Genomic DNA, 17,157 nt, shown 5'->3' on the forward strand with positions numbered 1-17,157 from the left:
GGGCACAGGATGGGACATAATTCTGAAGATTATGAAGCTGGGTGGAGAAAGACCACACAGAAGGGATTTGTAGATGATAATCGTAAGTTCAATGGAAAGGTTGGCGAGGATTGAGGTGATGGACAAGGATTGGGTTTTGAACAAGTTGGAGTTTGTAGAGGGTAGAGTTCAGAAAGCTGACAAAGCGGGCAATGGAAAAGTCATGTTTAGACAGCAGAAGTGGATGCATGGGTTTCAGTAGGAATGAAGTGGAGGTAAAAGCCAGCAATGTTCTGGAAGTGAAAATAAGCAGTCTTGGTGACAGATCAATATGGGGTTTGAGACGCAATTCTGCTTAGAACGGGATGAGGTTTGTGCACCATCAGATTCAACCAACCAGAAGGGAATGAAGATATTGGCCAGGATATGGATTTTTAGACAGAAGCTGAAAAAGATGACTTTGATCTACCCAAATGTTCAATGGAAATTCTGGCTCAACTGTGACTTAAAGCCAAGCAAGCAGTGCGATAGCTGTTATGACCAAGTGAGAAAGTTGTCTCGGGGTCTGTCACCATCTCCACCTGGTCTTATTGTAACAGGGTATTATTTTTAAACAAACAGTGTTTTGAGCTCCCCCTTTGTGAATCCTTGTTCACAGCTTTCCAATTATAAGGCAAAGAAATGAGCATAAACAGGCTTTCTTCAGCTTAAAGAAAAGTGAAATTTATTAAACCTTAAACTCTAATACGATTAAAGCCTACGGATATACAATGCGCCCACGCTAGCATGCACACACGATACACACATGAAAATAGAGACAGAAAAGAAAAATAAGATGGAGAGATTTGAGGCTGTCTCTAAAAGGGGACTTCTTGTTACTGTTTGTGTTTCCAGCTCGCCCTAGAGTCCTTGATTGTAGACAGCTCTTACTTTTCATTGGGGCCCAGAATTCTTCTTAAATCTTGTTTACTGTAGGAGACATTGAGGTTTGTGCGTCTTCAACGGCTTCCGAAGTTGGCGAGAGTGAGATGAGAGCAGACAGGAGAGAGAGTTCTCAGTCCAGGAGAAAAGTGCTTTCTGACTTCAAACACGGTTTCCTCCAATTTAAAACTCAGTTCAAAACTCTGCAACAACCAGTTAGTCATGTGACTAAACACTGGTCTGACCACGTCTGTGTTTGTGGATTCTACTTTCTTAGCTGTCAACCTGGAATGCTAGCTCCCCCACCTTGATCGTCTGGTAATCAAAAGTCCATTGTTGGTGGAATGTGTCAGGGCATGTTGCTTTGTCCCTTGTTCCAACATTGTCTGTTACCATGCAAATGTTTTTCCAGTCAAGGGCTTGCAATTTTAAGTTTTAATGTTCATGTGGCAAAATAATGTGTGCCTCAGTTTTGGCAGGTGGAGGGCTTGCCTGACACCTCCACACCCAGGGGAATGAAATGAGATTTGAGGAAAAACAACAAATTTCATTACAGGGTTTGAGCGAAATATAAGATACAGACAGAAAAAAAACAAGCATTTCTCTCATTCATTTCCATTCATTCACCAATCTTTTAAAAAAATCTATTAAAAATGGTCTTTACAGGGTGCTAGGGCTGTTTTAATTTCCCCTTTATTTTCCTCAGGAGAATTGGTAGTGGGCGGGACTATCCTGAAATCAGAATCACACAAAGACTTTTGACTTCAGGGGATGGGTGGTTCCCTTTTCCTCTGACTGTGGGGGAGGAGTCTTTGTTACTCTCCCCTTTGTTCTCTGGGACACTCCTACCTGCAGGTATTTGTGCAGATATAACTGCACTCTCCTGTGACACTTCAACTAGGTGAGGGATCACCCTCAGTTTCTGTACCCCCTAGAAGTCTCTCTTTGTCTCTGCAGGTTGAATAGAATAGAACATTACAGCGCAGTACAGGCTCTTCGGCCCTCGATGTTGCGCCGACCTGTGAAACCATCTGACCTACACTATTCCATTTTCATCCATATGTCTATCCAATGACCACTTAAATGCCCTTAAAGTTGGCGAGTCTACTACTGTTGCAGGCAGGGCGTTCCACGCCCCTACTACTCTCTGAGTAAAGAAACTACCTCTGACATCTGTCCTATATCTATCACCCCTCAACTTAAAGCTATGTCCCCTCGTGTTTGCCATCACCATCCGAGGAAAAAGACTCTCACTATCCACCCTATCTAACCCTCTGATTATCTTATATGTCTCTATTAAGTCACCTCTCCTCCTCTCCAACGAAAACAACCTCAAGTCCCTCAGCCTTTCCTCGCAAGACTTTCCCTCCATACCAGGCAACATCCGAGTAAATCTCCTCTGCACCCTTTCCAAAGCTTCCACATCCTTCCTATAATGCGGTGACCAGAACTGCACGCAATACTCCAGGTGCGGCCTCACCAGAGTTTTGTACAGCTGCAGCATGACCTCGTGGCTCCGAAACTCGATCCCCCTACTAATAAAAGCTAACACACCATATGACTTCTTAACAGCCCTATTAACCTGGGTAGCAACAAGGTTCTTGTAAATGCTGTTAGCAACTCTGGTGAGGTGCTTCTAGAGTCTGCAATTGCATAAGAGGATGTGGGGTCTAACTTTTCACATTTTTCTGGGGTTGGTTGACCGGACAGTAGGGGGTTTTCATCTGGGATTCTTCCCAGACTTCCTTTAACCTGCCCTCTGGGTCACTTTTTCCCCTTCCCTTTCTAAGCTCTTGCCAGCCGTGTGCTAGCCTGTCCCCTTTTGGTCTCGGCAGGGGTCCCTACAGATCACCAGCGCTGTGCTCAAGGGTTCTCTTAACACTGGTGTTAACACTTAGGGGTGCAGGTTTCACTGTAGGTTGGCCTTCCCCTCAACCTGGCACATGTGGTAGTACTCCACCACACCTTTGGGGAGTTTTGGCCAGTCAAACTGCTGTCTTATGCGGGCTTTGGTCTTTCGTATACTGGTATGTGCAGCCACTGTAGTCTCGTGGGCCCTTAATACTTCTCCCCAGTACCTCTGTGGCACCACTAACTGGTGTACTCCTGTCCACTCCTTGCCCTCAGGTCTGAGAGGAGAACTCCATTTCCTTATCAGTACCTCATTCTTTAAATAGTAGCACTCAGGGACTCCCTCTGCTTCACTTTCAGACTGGGCAGCTTGTGCTAACTCTCACAATACTTGGTTGGCTCGCTGAGCCTCACCTAGGGAAAATCCATTTAATTCATTCCCTAGGTTTCCTAACTTTTCAGAGAAAGACTCGGACAGGCAGACCTCATGGCCATTTGCCTGCAGTGCCAATGCAGCCTCCTCTGGGGGAGCTGGTTTGATCATGGCCTGACCCACTATACATTCAGGGACATTGCAAAGCACCGTCTCCTGCCACTGCCCTGTCTCTTTGACCTCCTGCGGTCTCTCGTTCTCTAATGGGGGGCTACCACCTTCACTCCTGCCAGATCATTACCTAGGAGCCGGTCAGCCCCGTCCATAGGCAAACTCGGGACAATCCCCACAGTCACCAGTCCCGAAACTAGATTGTGGTACAGGTACAGGCATACACTGCCCTCCAATACCTTTCACCACTATTCTGGTGTTCACTGCACTCTCTGGGGAAAGGTCAGGCCTTTTCCCAGCAAAAGGGATCTAGTCACCCCTGTGTCCCTGAGAATTATTATGGGCTTGCTTGCCCCACTCGAGGGATATGGGGTTACTTTCCCTTCAAATAAAAAACCCTGATAACCTTCAGGAATCCTATTAACTTTTCCTGCACTGGCCGTAGTAAGCTTCCTGGGTTGCACTCTTACTACAGTTAAAGCCACAGCTTGTTCTGTGTTTTGCATCAGGCCATCGTCATCACGGAGCAGGTGTGCCCTGATTAACCCTACCAGTTTCCCCTTTAGTTTCCAGCAATCTGCTTTTAAATGCCCTGACTTATTATAATAGAAGCACACAGGTCTCCCTCTTGCTCACAGCACCTTCCTTTTTGGCTACAGGAGGGCCCAGTGTCTCCCGCTTTCCTTTCTCTCCCAGGACTGCTTGGGCTCCTACCAGCTATTGTCCTTTTTGCACTCGTGGGGGTGATTAGGAAAGGTTCTCCCCTGGGAAACCGGCTTATAAATTAAAAGCAACTTCATCAGCCAGAACAGAAAGCTCCCTGAACCTACATGGGTCTTTATCGAGAATGGGAGAGAGTTTATAAATTCCTCTAACAGGATTACTTCTCAGAGTCCCATAGCTGAACTGTATTTTTAAAGTCCTCAGCCACTGGTCAAAAGCCAGCTGTTTACTTCTTTCAAACTCCAGATTAGTTTGATCGACTTGCTTTTTGAGGGTTCTAAACTTTTGGTGATAGGCTTCGGGTACTAATTCACGTACCCCTAGGATAGCATTTTGGTCAGTTCATAATTTGATGAACTCTTATCTGGCAACAATAAACCTCATGGGCTTTTCCAGTTAGTTTGCTTTGCAATAAGAGACCAGGTTTCAGCTGGCCATTTTAGTTGCCTTGCCAGTTTCTCGAAAAACAAAAAACGCTTCCACATCTTCCTCATTGAATTTTGAAAATAACTGAGCGAGTTTTAGCAATCTTGTACCCTGCCCTAAATTATGCTTCGCCACATTGGCCATGCTTTCACTGGGGTTACTCGGTCACCCCCCCGGTTAACTCAAGCCGCTTCAACTCTCTTTGCATTCTTTCTCTCTCTCCTCCCACCTACCCACCTTTCATTTTCTTCACGTTCCTTTAGGAAGGCTCTCCCTCCCTCTCCTTCCTCTAATTCAAGATTCCTTTGTTTGCAGTACCCTCTCTGGGTCTGATTCTAACCCTGATCCTCCTTCTTCAGATTCAAGGGAAATATGGTTGGCCACTGGCCTAGGAGTTCAAACTTCCTAACCTTGCCACGTACAGTGACCCCACACTGCTCAGCCATTTTTCTCAGCTCCTCCACAGACAGTGCTTTTAACTTATCCCAAGTTACTTCACCCTGGCTTGGAGAGCTACTCGCTTCAGTTACAGACATGCAATCACACACAACCACAAGAAAATCTGTATTGAAATCTTGCTCTTTTTGATCGGGAACAATTTGGCTTCCCACTTCCAATTTCACTCATTTGTCTGTGGGTAAAATTCCGGATGCTAGCACCCAAATTTCTGTTACAACCAGGTGAGAAAGGTGTCTATGGGTTTTTTTTTTACTGTCGTCACCTGGTCTTATTGTAACAGGTATTATTTTTTAAACACATTGTGAATTGAGCTCTCCCTTTGTGAATCCTTGTTCACAGCTTTCCAATTATAAGGCAAAGAAAGGAACATAAATAGGCTTTCTTCAGTTTAAAAGGAGAAAAGTGAAATTTATTAACCGTATTAGAATTTAAGTTTAACGCCCAAGGATATATGACGTGCCCATACTAGCATGCACACGCAATACACATGCAAACAGGGACAGAAAAAATAAGATGGAGAGGTTTGAGGCTGTCTCTAAAAGGGGACTTCTTGTTACTGTTTCTGTGTTTCCAGCTTGCCAAAGAGTCCTTGATTGTAGACAGCTCTTACTATTCGTTGGGGCCCAGTATTCTTCTTAAATCTTGTTCACTGTAGGAGACTTTTCTCTGAGGTTCATGTGTCTTCAATGGTTTCCAAAGCTGGTGAGAGCGAGATGAGAGCAGACAGGAGAGAGAGAAGTTCTCAGTCCAGGAGAAAAGTGCTTTCTGACTTCAAACACTGTTTCTTCCAATTTAAGACTCAGTTCAAAACTCTGCAACAGCCAATTAGTCATGTGACTAAACACTGGTCTGACCACGTCGTGTTTGTGGATTCTGCTATCTTAGTAGTCAACCTGGAATGTTAGCTCTCCCGCCTTGAACATCTGGTAATCAAAAGTCCACTGTTGGTGGAATGTGTCAGGGCATGATCCTTTATCCCTTGTTCCAACACTGTCTGTTACTATGCAAATGTCTTCCAGTCAGGGGCTTGCAATTTTAAGTTTTAATGCTCATGTGGTGAAATAATGTGCGCCTCAGTCTTGGCAGGTGGAGGGCTTGCCGAACACGGCAGAATACTTGAGAGGTACAGCTGGATATTATCCACATACATATGGAAACTGACTCCATGCCTACTAGCAAGGGAGAGAAAAGGAACCTTTTGATAGTGGCACTTAAGTAGATCAATCTCCGACAGGTCAGGAGTTCTGACCTGAAGTTTTCTGAAGAATGACTTGGCTGTGCTTAAATAATGCTGAGCTCTCCATTAAAGTTACAAGGTTAGATTGTACTAAAATGATCAAGGTTTGTAACTCAGGCTGGCATATCAGCATACTATACCATGGATTGCCAGGGCATGAGGTTTAATGATTTTACACATACTGTGTGCACTCAGTCTTATTACGCTGCTTGAGGTAGAAAAGCAATGAGAAACAGCAGCTCAAAAAGAAAATTTAAATCAAGTTACTGTAAATATGAACCATCACCTACCCATTCTGTGACTTCAAGCTACCTGTATTACCCCCTCCTCCACTCTTACAAAAATAAACTGAATAAATAATTAGACACATTGCGACCCAGGGCTAAAAAAAAAAAGTTAAATTAAGAGGACGGGCAGTGCAGACTGGGCTTGTATTTCCTGAGAATAGAAGATGAAGAAATAATCTAATAGAAATTTTCAAGGTGATTAAAGGATGCGATAGAGAAAGAAATTATTTCCTCTGGTGGGAGAATCCACAAGAAGGGGGCATAACCTTAAAATTAGAGCTAGGCCAATCAAGGGGTGCTATCAGGAAGTGCTTCTGCACACAAAGGGTGGTGGAAATCTGGAACGCTCTTCCAAAAAGCTGTTGAGGCTAGGTCAATTGAAAAAAATCTATCAATCTGTTTTGACATCGTCAGGCAAGGGTATTAATGGTTACAGAACAAAGGTATGTAATGGAGTTAAAATACAGCGTGATCTAATTAAATGGAACAGGATCGAGGGGCTGAATGATTTACTTCTGTTCCGATGTTCCCACCTTTCCTTGGCTTGAATGGAAGGCTCTTAATTACATTTTTATGATCAAATTGTCAAACACCAACGAACTGGAGAAATCCCATGTGTTTTTACTCCAAATGTGTTGCCCTTTGTGGGGGGGGGGGGGTTGGGGAAGTCATCATACAAATGCTGTGCAGCATAAACGCTTTGCACCAAATCTTACCAGGTTGTTCCCCAGCCCCCACTCATCTTTGATGTCTAGTATGACTTTTTGTTGCCTCAGGTGGTTACATCTCCTGTATACATGGGGAAGAAAGTCAATAAAAAGTGACAGGAATGCAAACACAGGATTACATAGGATATAGGGCACAGAAACAGGTCATTCAGCCCAACTAGTCTATGCCTGCATTTATGTTCTACTCAAGCCTTCTCCCGTCTTTCCTCATCTAAATCTGTCAGCGCAACCCTCAATTCTCTTGCATATGCTTGTCTAGCCTCCCCCTAAAAGCAGCTTATACTTTCAACTACTCCCTGTGATAGCGAGTTCCACCTTCTCACAACCCTTTGGGTCAAGAAGTTTCTTCTGAATTCCCTTTTTGGATTTCTTGGTGACTATCTCATTGATAGCCTCTAGTTATGGTCTTCCCAAGTGGAAACATTCTCTGAACGTTCGCACTGAACTAGAAGGTGGGGAAAAACAAAAAGAATCAATTGATGAAACAATGTAAAAATAACAAGGAGGGCAGGAGGTGATTTCACTAATATGAGTTTGTAACTGGTAGCTAGAAGACAGAGGGCCCAAGAGATCCTTTCAATTTTTCTTTTCCCTCTCGTTGTACCCCACTAATAAATGAGGGCATACAGTGATGGAAATGAGAAACTAGATGTCAAAACTCATTCCCTACCAGTCCATGGACAGCACACTGGGGCTCCAGCCTGGGATACTAACTATCCATAATGCATAACCAAATAATATTTAAGCACCACCAGTCATTCTTCAGAATGTAAACGCTTTGGAAAACAAGAGTGTCTCTGGCAGCATTGCTCATAGGTCAGAGGCAGGGACCAGGCTGCATTCCCTCCCTGTGCTCTAACAGGCTCCATCTCCATCCACCCAAGACTATTGCTGTGCCTCTACTGTCACCACTTTGACTTGCTCTGTTGCGTGCACAAACCAAACCTTGGAAAATGAGATCATAACAGGAGGGCAAGTGAAGTCACAGCAGGACCAGTAATGATACAGATGCAAGTTATTTCCTTGGAAACGTGCAAGAGGCAGGGAGGCTTCAAATGGTTGGGTCCCCTGATGAACGGGAGGGATTACAACATTAACAAAGATGCTCTCTACAGATTGAAGTCCAACAGTACTGCATTTTGACTTAATGATGAGTATTTCTCAGGTTATCAAGCCTTTTACTGAATCTATATCCTAGACAAACACACCTATTAGAACAACCAAAATTACTATTCGCCAATGAGATTTGTAGAAAGATACCATGGTCATGTGATTAATATTGACTATTAAGCTGGCTCAAAAACAGCAACTTTGTTTTAAGAGCAATGCCAGCTGATCTCCCATCACATTTTTCATGATCAGAAGTTAAGGCTGGTGCTCAGGTGCTCACTACAATGGGAAAGTGTCTAAATTGGTCATGAAGCCAATTACAGATTAATTATCAAAAGGTTTCTCTAGATTGGTAAATGCTTGGTTCCTCTACTTGTTTTCTCAATGTCCTCAGGTTAACTCAAGGTCAGAATTAAAATGACAGGAAACATTAGTTTATTTCTAATTTAAAAAAAAATAGATTTAAAACAAATCACAACTGACCAATGTGCTATGGACCCGTTTTACATTCAATATTTACGATCTCTAGGACACTGCTCATTACAAAGACAGACAATGTACTGTTTTACAAGGACCGGAGTGTTATACTGTGTAACACACAACGTATTATTCTGTTGCTAAATTGGAAGTGTCCCTTTAAGGGCATATGTTTAATTGTCAAGTATGCAGACCCTTGGTGAAATCAGAATTAAATCATTTGGTGAGCAAAGTGTGCAGATTGTAAGTTTCAGACTGCAGATCAGAAACATCCAACATTACAGCCTGGCTTGCATACTTTTTCGAGTATAAAACTAAATGTGATCTCTTGGAACAAAACAACTATTATGTTAAAGGTGTTATATAAATACAACATCCCAAGGTGCTTCACAAGAGCACTGTATAACAAATTTTCAGACGGAGACACAGGGCAATGACCAAACGCTTGCCTGTCAATGAGATAGGTTTGAGGGAGGGGGGAAATTTAGGGAGGGAATTCCAGAGCTTATCCAGGCACCTGAAGTCACAGCCATCAATGGTGGACCAAGTCAAATCAAGGAGGGGTGCTCAAAGAAGCCAGAATTGGAGAAGCACCGATATCTTGGAGGGTTGTGGGGTTGGAGGAGATAGTGAGGGGTGAGATCATGGAGGAATTTGTAAACAAGGAAGAGAATTTTAAAATTAAGACTGGATGGGACTGCTCTCATCTGGTTCCATTCTTATCTATCTAATGGTTGCCGAAGAATCACTTGCAATGGCTTCTCTTCCTGCTCCCACACTGTTACCCCAAGGGGCCCCCTCCTATTTCTCATCTACATGCTATCCCTCAATGACATCGTCAGTTTTCACATGTATGCTGACGTCACCCAGCTCGACGTCATCACTTCTCTGGACTCCTCCACTGTTGCTAAATTATCAGACTGCTTATCCAACATCCAGTAATGGATGAGCAGCAATTTCCTCCAATTAAATATGGGAAGACTGAAGCCATTGTCTTTGGTCCCGCTGCAAACGCCATTCCCCAGCTACCGACTCCATTCCTCTGCCTGGTAACAGTCTGAGAGTAAGCCGTCTGTTCACAACCTTGATATCACATTTGACAGAGATGAGCTTCCGACCTCATATTCATGCCATCACTAAGACCACCCATTACCACCTCTAACATCATCCACTTCACCCAGTCTCAACTCATCTGCTGCTGAAACCCTCATTCATGCCTTTGTTACCTCCAGACTTAACTATTCCAATGCAGTTCTGGCTGGTCTCCCACATTCTACCCTCAATAAACCGGAGGTCATCCAAAACTCTGCTCCCGTAACTTAACCCACACCAAGTCCCGCTCCCCTATTACCTGGTGCTCGCTGACCTACACTGGCTCCTGGTCAAGCAAGTCTTGATTTCAAAATTCTCATCCTTGAGGTCACAGACCTCAAACATTAACGCTGTTTCTCTCTCCACAGATGCTGCCCGACCTGCTGAGTATTTACAGCATTTTCTGTATTTGTTTCAGATTTCCAGCATTTGCAGTATTTTAATTTTGAGACAACTATTATAATGCTCTGCTGGCTGACTTCCCATCCTTCATAATCTTCAGCTGATCCAAAACTCTGCAGCTTGTATGCAGCCTGCACCAAGTCCCACTGACTCACCATCCCTATTCTTGGTGTACATTGGCAACTAGACCACCAATGCCTCCAACTGAAAATTCTCATCACATTTAAATCCTTTAATTGGCTCACCCCTCTCTGTCTCTGTAAACTCTTCTGAGAAACACTCCCAGTTTCTCTGGCTCTGGGCCTCTTGTGCATCTCTTTCCCACCCCCTCACTCCTCACTATACAATTAGTAGCCATGTCTTCAGCTGTCGATACCCTATACTGTAGAATCCCCTCTCCACCACCCTTATCTCCTTAAAACTCACCTCTTTGACCAAGCTTTTGGTTACCCCTCCCAACATCTCTAGCTTGGCATCCATTTTTGTCTGATTCAGCTTTTGAAACACATTGGGATGTTTTTCCAGTGTTAAAAGCACTATACTTAGCACCGCAACTTGCATTTTTAAAGATGTGCAGGCTGTGGATGTCACAAACATTTTAAAAACATATGGTTTTTGACATCCTAGTCTTAAAAAAAGTGATGAGCCAAAAACATAATTGCATGCATCTGGCAGTCTCCCAAAATGCCCAACAAGCAAATACAGGCCTACAAAATGAAGTATAGATTAAAGACAAGAGGTATGGCTAGTAGATGCTTGCTTGGAACTTCTAATCAGTGCATCCTGTTTGTGTTTTTTTCTGGCGTTGTGGAGGGGGGGGGGGGGCAAGAAAAACAAAAAAAAAATTCCCTTTCAGAATTTTCCCCCACACCTCAAAATATTTCTGGCCTGAAAGCAGCTTAATTCAGACTGCTGCTAATGATGCCTCTGAGCCAGTACTAGGAGAAGCTGATAGTAGTACTGTATTTTTATTTAATTTGTTCGTGGGTTGTGGGCATAGCTGGCTAGGCCTGCATTTATTGCCCTTCCCTACTCGCCCTTGAGAAGGTAGTGGCGAGCTGCCTTCTTGAACCGCTGCAGTTCTTGTATCTTAGTGATTTCTTTTTTGGAGAGTGAGAGGGAGCAGGTGAGAATTAAGGTGCTGTGAACCCAGACTGATTCTGGAACCCTTGTGGGTCCATATGGTTCAGTTACCCATTCAGGCATCTTTCAAAGATTTAGAGCCGAGGCCTGATGGGCAGAGAAATAATACAAACATCTAGTCAGTAGCTTTCTTTATTTCCAAGTTGAAGACAAAAGCCAAATCAGAACATCTATGGACTAGTGGCATTTTCTGGATTTAACCATTCAAGACATAATGCCAGTTACTGGGGGTATTCAGCAATTTGGCACTCTGTGTTAAATGTAACTAAATATGCTATGCCTACAGAATATTAATTGAATATGAAGCAGGGCAATACAACACACTTTCAATTGAATTAGGTCTAATTACGAAACAGCCTGTAATCTTGTGCAACCCTGATTTCCTTCACCCACCATTGGTAGCTGTGCCTTCAGTTATCTAGGCCCCAAGTTCTGAAATTCCCTCCCTAATCTCTCTCCCTCTCCTTTAAGACATTGCTTAAAACTCACCTCTTTGACCAACTTTTTGGTCACCTGTCCTGATATTTATGTTGTCCTATTATGCTCCTGTGAAGTGCCTTGGGGTGTTTTACTACATTAAAAAGCACTATATAAATGCAAGTTGCTGTTGAGGGTTCACTACTGTGCCTACGGAAGCCTATGGTGAGCTTTGTAATTGTAAATGGTTTGAGTCATTGACTTATTTCTCTAAATGCAAGTTGCTGTTGCAGTAAAAAAAAAAAATTGCTGGTAAAGCAAGGATTTCAGCCATATCATTGGCATTTGACAGCAGTAAATCTTTGTCCTCAAGACCGTCAGTATTTGCCAAGCAGTTTCCAGGGTTTTAAAAAAATAAAACTTGATTTAACTTAAAGAGATTTACAGTAGCGATAGCTTTACCCATAACCTAAGATCGGTTACTAAAAATATCTACTAGTTGCATGATACAAGATACCACAGTTTTGGGATAGTCTGGTTTAAAAAAAGCATGTTATGCTGCTAAAACCAAATATCATGAATCCTGCGACTGCAACCCACGTCCAGATACAAGGGCTTTGCTGCAAACCTCTTTAAAAGATGCTGTGCGGTCCAGACGGATGTTTGATACAATATGTGTTCAACAATCTAGACTGTATTTTTGAAGAAAAATCACTCTCCTGCGCAAGACAGCACAGATCCTTTGAAGTTACTTTCATGTGGACCACACCAAAGTAATGTTAAAGTCTTTTTACAGAAAGTATCAAATAATGTAACTCTGTGGGCGGGTTTGCTCGTGTCGTTAAACAGACAAGTTCTCAGCTAGTCAAAGGGCCGTCAAACGGTTTGCACTCCTCAAACTTGGTGGAACATTTACGAGAAGAAAAATCTACTTGCCATTTATCAGAGTTTAACTTCATTAAAGATTGACAGAGGCTGAGGTGGTTGACCCGGGAGAACAGTTTCATTCTGTACCACACGGCTTCTGGTCAGTGTTTCACGTCGCTGTTACACCGTTAGCAGCACGTTGGAGCCAGTATCCAAGCTCAGTAACAACGGAAAATTTATCAACAGACGGTGCCTAGTTATCAACAGAAATGCAGCAGGAAACCACGTGTGTCAACGAGTCAAAGCCAAAGGTTACACAGCAATCGCATACAAACAGGATGCTGCCAGCTTCTCCCATTTGAACCATGGTTCTGCTCGAGATACTCAGCTCTAAATTGACGGCAGCAGTAATGACAATTGCAGCTTAAATGTTGAGGTGGGATGTACTGCGGAGATCCTGAAGGATATTCTTGGGGGAGGGAGAAAATAGAGGGGAAGGAAGTGACATGCAAAAGACTGAGAATTACATGTATTAAAAAAAAAGATTAGCTGATCACGAGCAGTGACTGTTCAGGAAACTAGGAGCAAGTGCATCACGAGTCTATTGTGGGATTCACTTTCTTTCTCTGGCTTTCAACTCTGTATATATGTATGTAAAAAAAAAATAAACAAGGCACAGTCTATGGCACGATTGGAAAAGGGGCATGACAGTAGGAGTAGGATGCATGACACCATCCTGACTTGGAAATATATTGGCTGTTCCTGCATCATCGTTGGATGAAAAATCCTAGAATTCCTTCTGACAACACTGTGGCAGTACCTTCACCACACGGACTGGCAGCAGTTCAAGGCAGCGGCTCACCTCCACCTTCTCAAAAGCAGTTAAGGGTGGGCAATAAATGCTGGCCTGGCCAGTAACACCTGAATGAATAAATAAATACAATCCAGGTTTTACACCCAAGAAATATAGGGCACAGTACTTCTCAGATTGAGTTTTTGAAACTCAACAAAAATCACCTCAATTGTGAAAATTAGTCTTGGTTGCTCTTTGCCATACAAGATAGCATAAGTATCCAAAGAGTTGACATCAATTACAACAGTTCAGTTTACTCATAGGAGATAGAACTGTGTTAAATTGTCTGCGGGACATAGGAAATGCCAAGTGGATCATGACTGAGCCAATAATCAGAATACTAAATAAAAGTTCTATTAAATGGATAAACAGCATTTTTCTTACTCTCCCAGATTTCTTTTTTCACACAGCTAGATTTATTTTTCAACACAATCACTCTACTCCCACCCATAATAAACTGCCCCACATTTGGCTGCACTTGAAATGCTGCAGGATTAAAAACTACAAATACTTTTCATCTGAATCGACTTCCTTCTCCTTCATCTACAACTTGTCTAGTCCTTTCTTAACAGAGCAGGGGTAACCTGTTCCAAAAGATCAACAACACAGGAAAAGAAACTCTTCCTGGCATCTAACCTGCCCACTTGTTTTACAGGCAAGCTATCCAGTCTTACACTGCAAACATCATTCAAATCTTCTAGATCCAGTCCTTTCATAATCCCCAAACATCATATCCCCAAAATCCTTCAATTCTCCAACATGAGGATCCCCGACAATTTCTGTCATCCTTGGAACAAAGATCCAAATTTACACATCATTCTTGTTGTCCACCTCTGCATCCCTGCTCGATTCTATACAGGTTCAATATCTCCAGGTACGGAGTAGAGGAGGAGGCAGTGAGGAGATCAAAACTGGACACAATGTCCGTGCAAATTATTTAACAAGTACAGTATGTTTTTTTTTACATTATAGTCCAGCAACACTTGCAAGAAATGCATAGTCTTTCACACAGTTTTTGAATCTTTAGCAGCTGGTGAGTGAAAATCCCCAAATACTGTCTCCTTACATCCTTGCTTGCATTACATACCCTAGTACATTTATCAGTAAAAATTGGATTAGATCAGCTCGAAACAAAGCCTGTATGCACACAGTTCACTTTCAAAATTCCTTTCCTGTGTCCTCCTCCTTCCCCACCTCCTTCCCAAATGAGTAGAGCTCAGCATATTTTTAAACAACTCAAACAATGGAAAATGTTTGTCCCGACAAAATTGTTTAGTGCAGCTTGTGACAATTTATCACACATAAATCATACTTCAAAATAAAATGCATTAAGACAGGAATACACAAATAATGCAACTCACTCACTGGCACCATTTATAAATGCAACAAATTTGATGACTTTTACAAATTGGCAAAATGCTCAGCTTTCAGTTTTACCCAAGTCCATCCTTATTTAAAGTCTAAGAATTTTCAAAGAACAAGTCTGTTCCGCCACACAAACTTAAGGTGCATGCAGATGCATCTCTTCGCAAATGTGCCTATATTAAAACATTGAACAGTCTGCAAAATGCACCACCTCACTTTCAGCAAACCAGGAAGCCCAGTGTTCAACACAAGGCTCTGGTTAGGTCTGCAGCCTGGTGATCATGCACCAACCTGTACTGTATTAATTATACATCCAAATAATATTGCACAATACTCTAGTTTTGCGACTTGACAGCTCCAACACACATACACACAAATATATTTGACATAACAAGCTCCAGACATAGGAATTGTTTAACAAATCCGATATACACCTCTTGTGATGAAGCTGTGGTATCACCTTGTCCGATATGGCCAGGGCCCAGCATTTATAAATTTTAAAGAAAATGTTATATATTGCAAAGTGGAATAAATTAAAGATTAGATTACACCATGGTCCTGAACAGGGACATGAGGCCCGGCCTCAGTGGAAGGCAGTGTGAGGGCGGCTGAGAAAACCCCAGAAGCTTCCTCTTTGAACTTTCACTATAGTGCTGCCTAACTGCAGGCAGGTAGACATCATTTAGCCAAGTGTGTTGGTAGAGGGTGACCCAATAGCTGACCAATTACCCACTACTTTGATGACATTATAAAGCAAAATTTATGCCAATCAACCTCTAAAAGCACAGGCAGTCGCACTACTGAGCGATTGTTAGTGCGCACTGGAGGCCATTCCCATCTTCCCTTTAAGATTAGGATCGGTTTAAGAAGCTCTCCCTCTTGCGGACTCAACCTAACTTCATTACTGACATGCCCCGCCCCCTTCCGCTACCCATCCCACAACTTGCGTCACAAATCAGGCCCAATCGCCCACCCGCCATTGGTCGGCGGTGTTGTCAACCAGTCCAACAGCGCGCGCGCACCCTTGACGGTTGCGAGGTTCGGTTGCAGTGTACCGAGCCCCAGCTTCCCCTCCCCCTCCACGCGCGGTGGATTCTGGGAGCAGTAGTCCACCTCTTCCCCGCGGCCGCGGCAACCCAGTCGACTACAGATCCCAGCAGGCAGGGCGCCGCGCCTGCGCGCTTCCCCCTCCTCGGTCAGTCGGGGGGCGAAACGTAAGCAAATGTACAGTAAAGAGTACAGTAGGGAGAGAGAAGCCGGCCGGCGCGTCGATTTCCGCATAACAAGACGCTGCAAACGTCAATTTTACCTCAGGTCTGAGGTGTTGAGGCGGTTTTGTGAAGGTAGAAGCGAAGGTTGAGCAGGTACCTGGTGGTCTGGAGTCTGCTTGGGTTCAGGCCCAGGTTAGATGTGTCACCCACACTCACTCCCTCTCACTCTTACTATATGCCAATGGCCCGTATGTAACTCACTCCCTTCCTGGTTCCACCAGGCCCTCCCCTCTCTTAAAGCGGTCTTGTGCCCTCCCTGTGAGTGTCAGGGTCCTACCCTCTCAGCTTCATCTTCCTCTTTTAAAAATAATCATGCAAACCAGTAAACCGAAGGCTCTTGCCTCCTAAAGGACAATTCTCTCCTTCCTACTACCGTGAGGGTCTCCTCTAGTGTCCCCACAACCCCCTACGCCCCCCTTAAAGCTGTAAAATACACCCCTCCCCACTACCGAGCTCCTGCTCTCTTCCTTCAACAAAATAAATAAGCAAGATATCTTATCAAAACCAAATCTATCCTTACTGCTACTGTGAGTGAACTGAAAGGGTCTCCCTGTCCTTCTCCCACAGCCCTCCCTATATTTAAAGCTGTAATGACCCCTCTTGGGACGTTTCTTAAAGGGGCACTGCCTATATGTTTTAAAATAGCAGCTTAAACAATGGGCTAACCAGTGCTATCTGCATGGCTTAATGTAGCGGTGTCCAGCTCAAGGGTGGATCTCACAGGTTTTGCATGGAAGCTTCAAAATGGTACATCAGTTGTTGAGGCACATTAATACCTGGGAGTTCTGGTGATTGTCAAGTTGTTGTTGATGATATCTGTCCTCAAGTTACCTTTTAATAGTTTTGAACCTATGTCCCTTTGTAATTCAACATAAGATTCTGGATTAACCTTTTCTATACCATTAACTATCCAAATACCTCTTTCGTTACCTCTGAGATGCTTCCTTTCCAGGTTGAAAAGCCCAAACCTCTTCGGTTTGTCCTCATAACTCCAGATCTCCGACA

At 43.5% G+C, this 17,157-nt stretch overlaps 1 protein-coding gene across 4 annotated transcripts in view; it reads right to left on the bottom strand.

Annotated features, from left to right (window-relative positions):
- Window positions 1-16,319, bottom strand: part of LOC137351783 (zinc finger and BTB domain-containing protein 7A-like) — a 166,704-nt gene extending 150,385 nt beyond the window's left edge. For 2 of the 4 annotated variants that reach the window (XM_068016611.1, XM_068016607.1), the window contains exon 1: window positions 16,191-16,319. The gene's annotated coding sequence lies outside the window, so the exon portion shown is untranslated. Of the gene's footprint in view, window positions 1-12,732; window positions 13,089-16,190 lie in introns of those variants that run through there. The other 2 variants (XM_068016609.1, XM_068016608.1) reach the window with 2 other exon arrangements.
- Between the last annotated feature and the right edge of the window lie 838 nt (window positions 16,320-17,157).

The sequence above is a fragment of the Heterodontus francisci genome, chromosome 36 (genome assembly GCF_036365525.1).
Source record: "Heterodontus francisci isolate sHetFra1 chromosome 36, sHetFra1.hap1, whole genome shotgun sequence".
NCBI lineage: Eukaryota > Metazoa > Chordata > Chondrichthyes > Heterodontiformes > Heterodontidae > Heterodontus > Heterodontus francisci.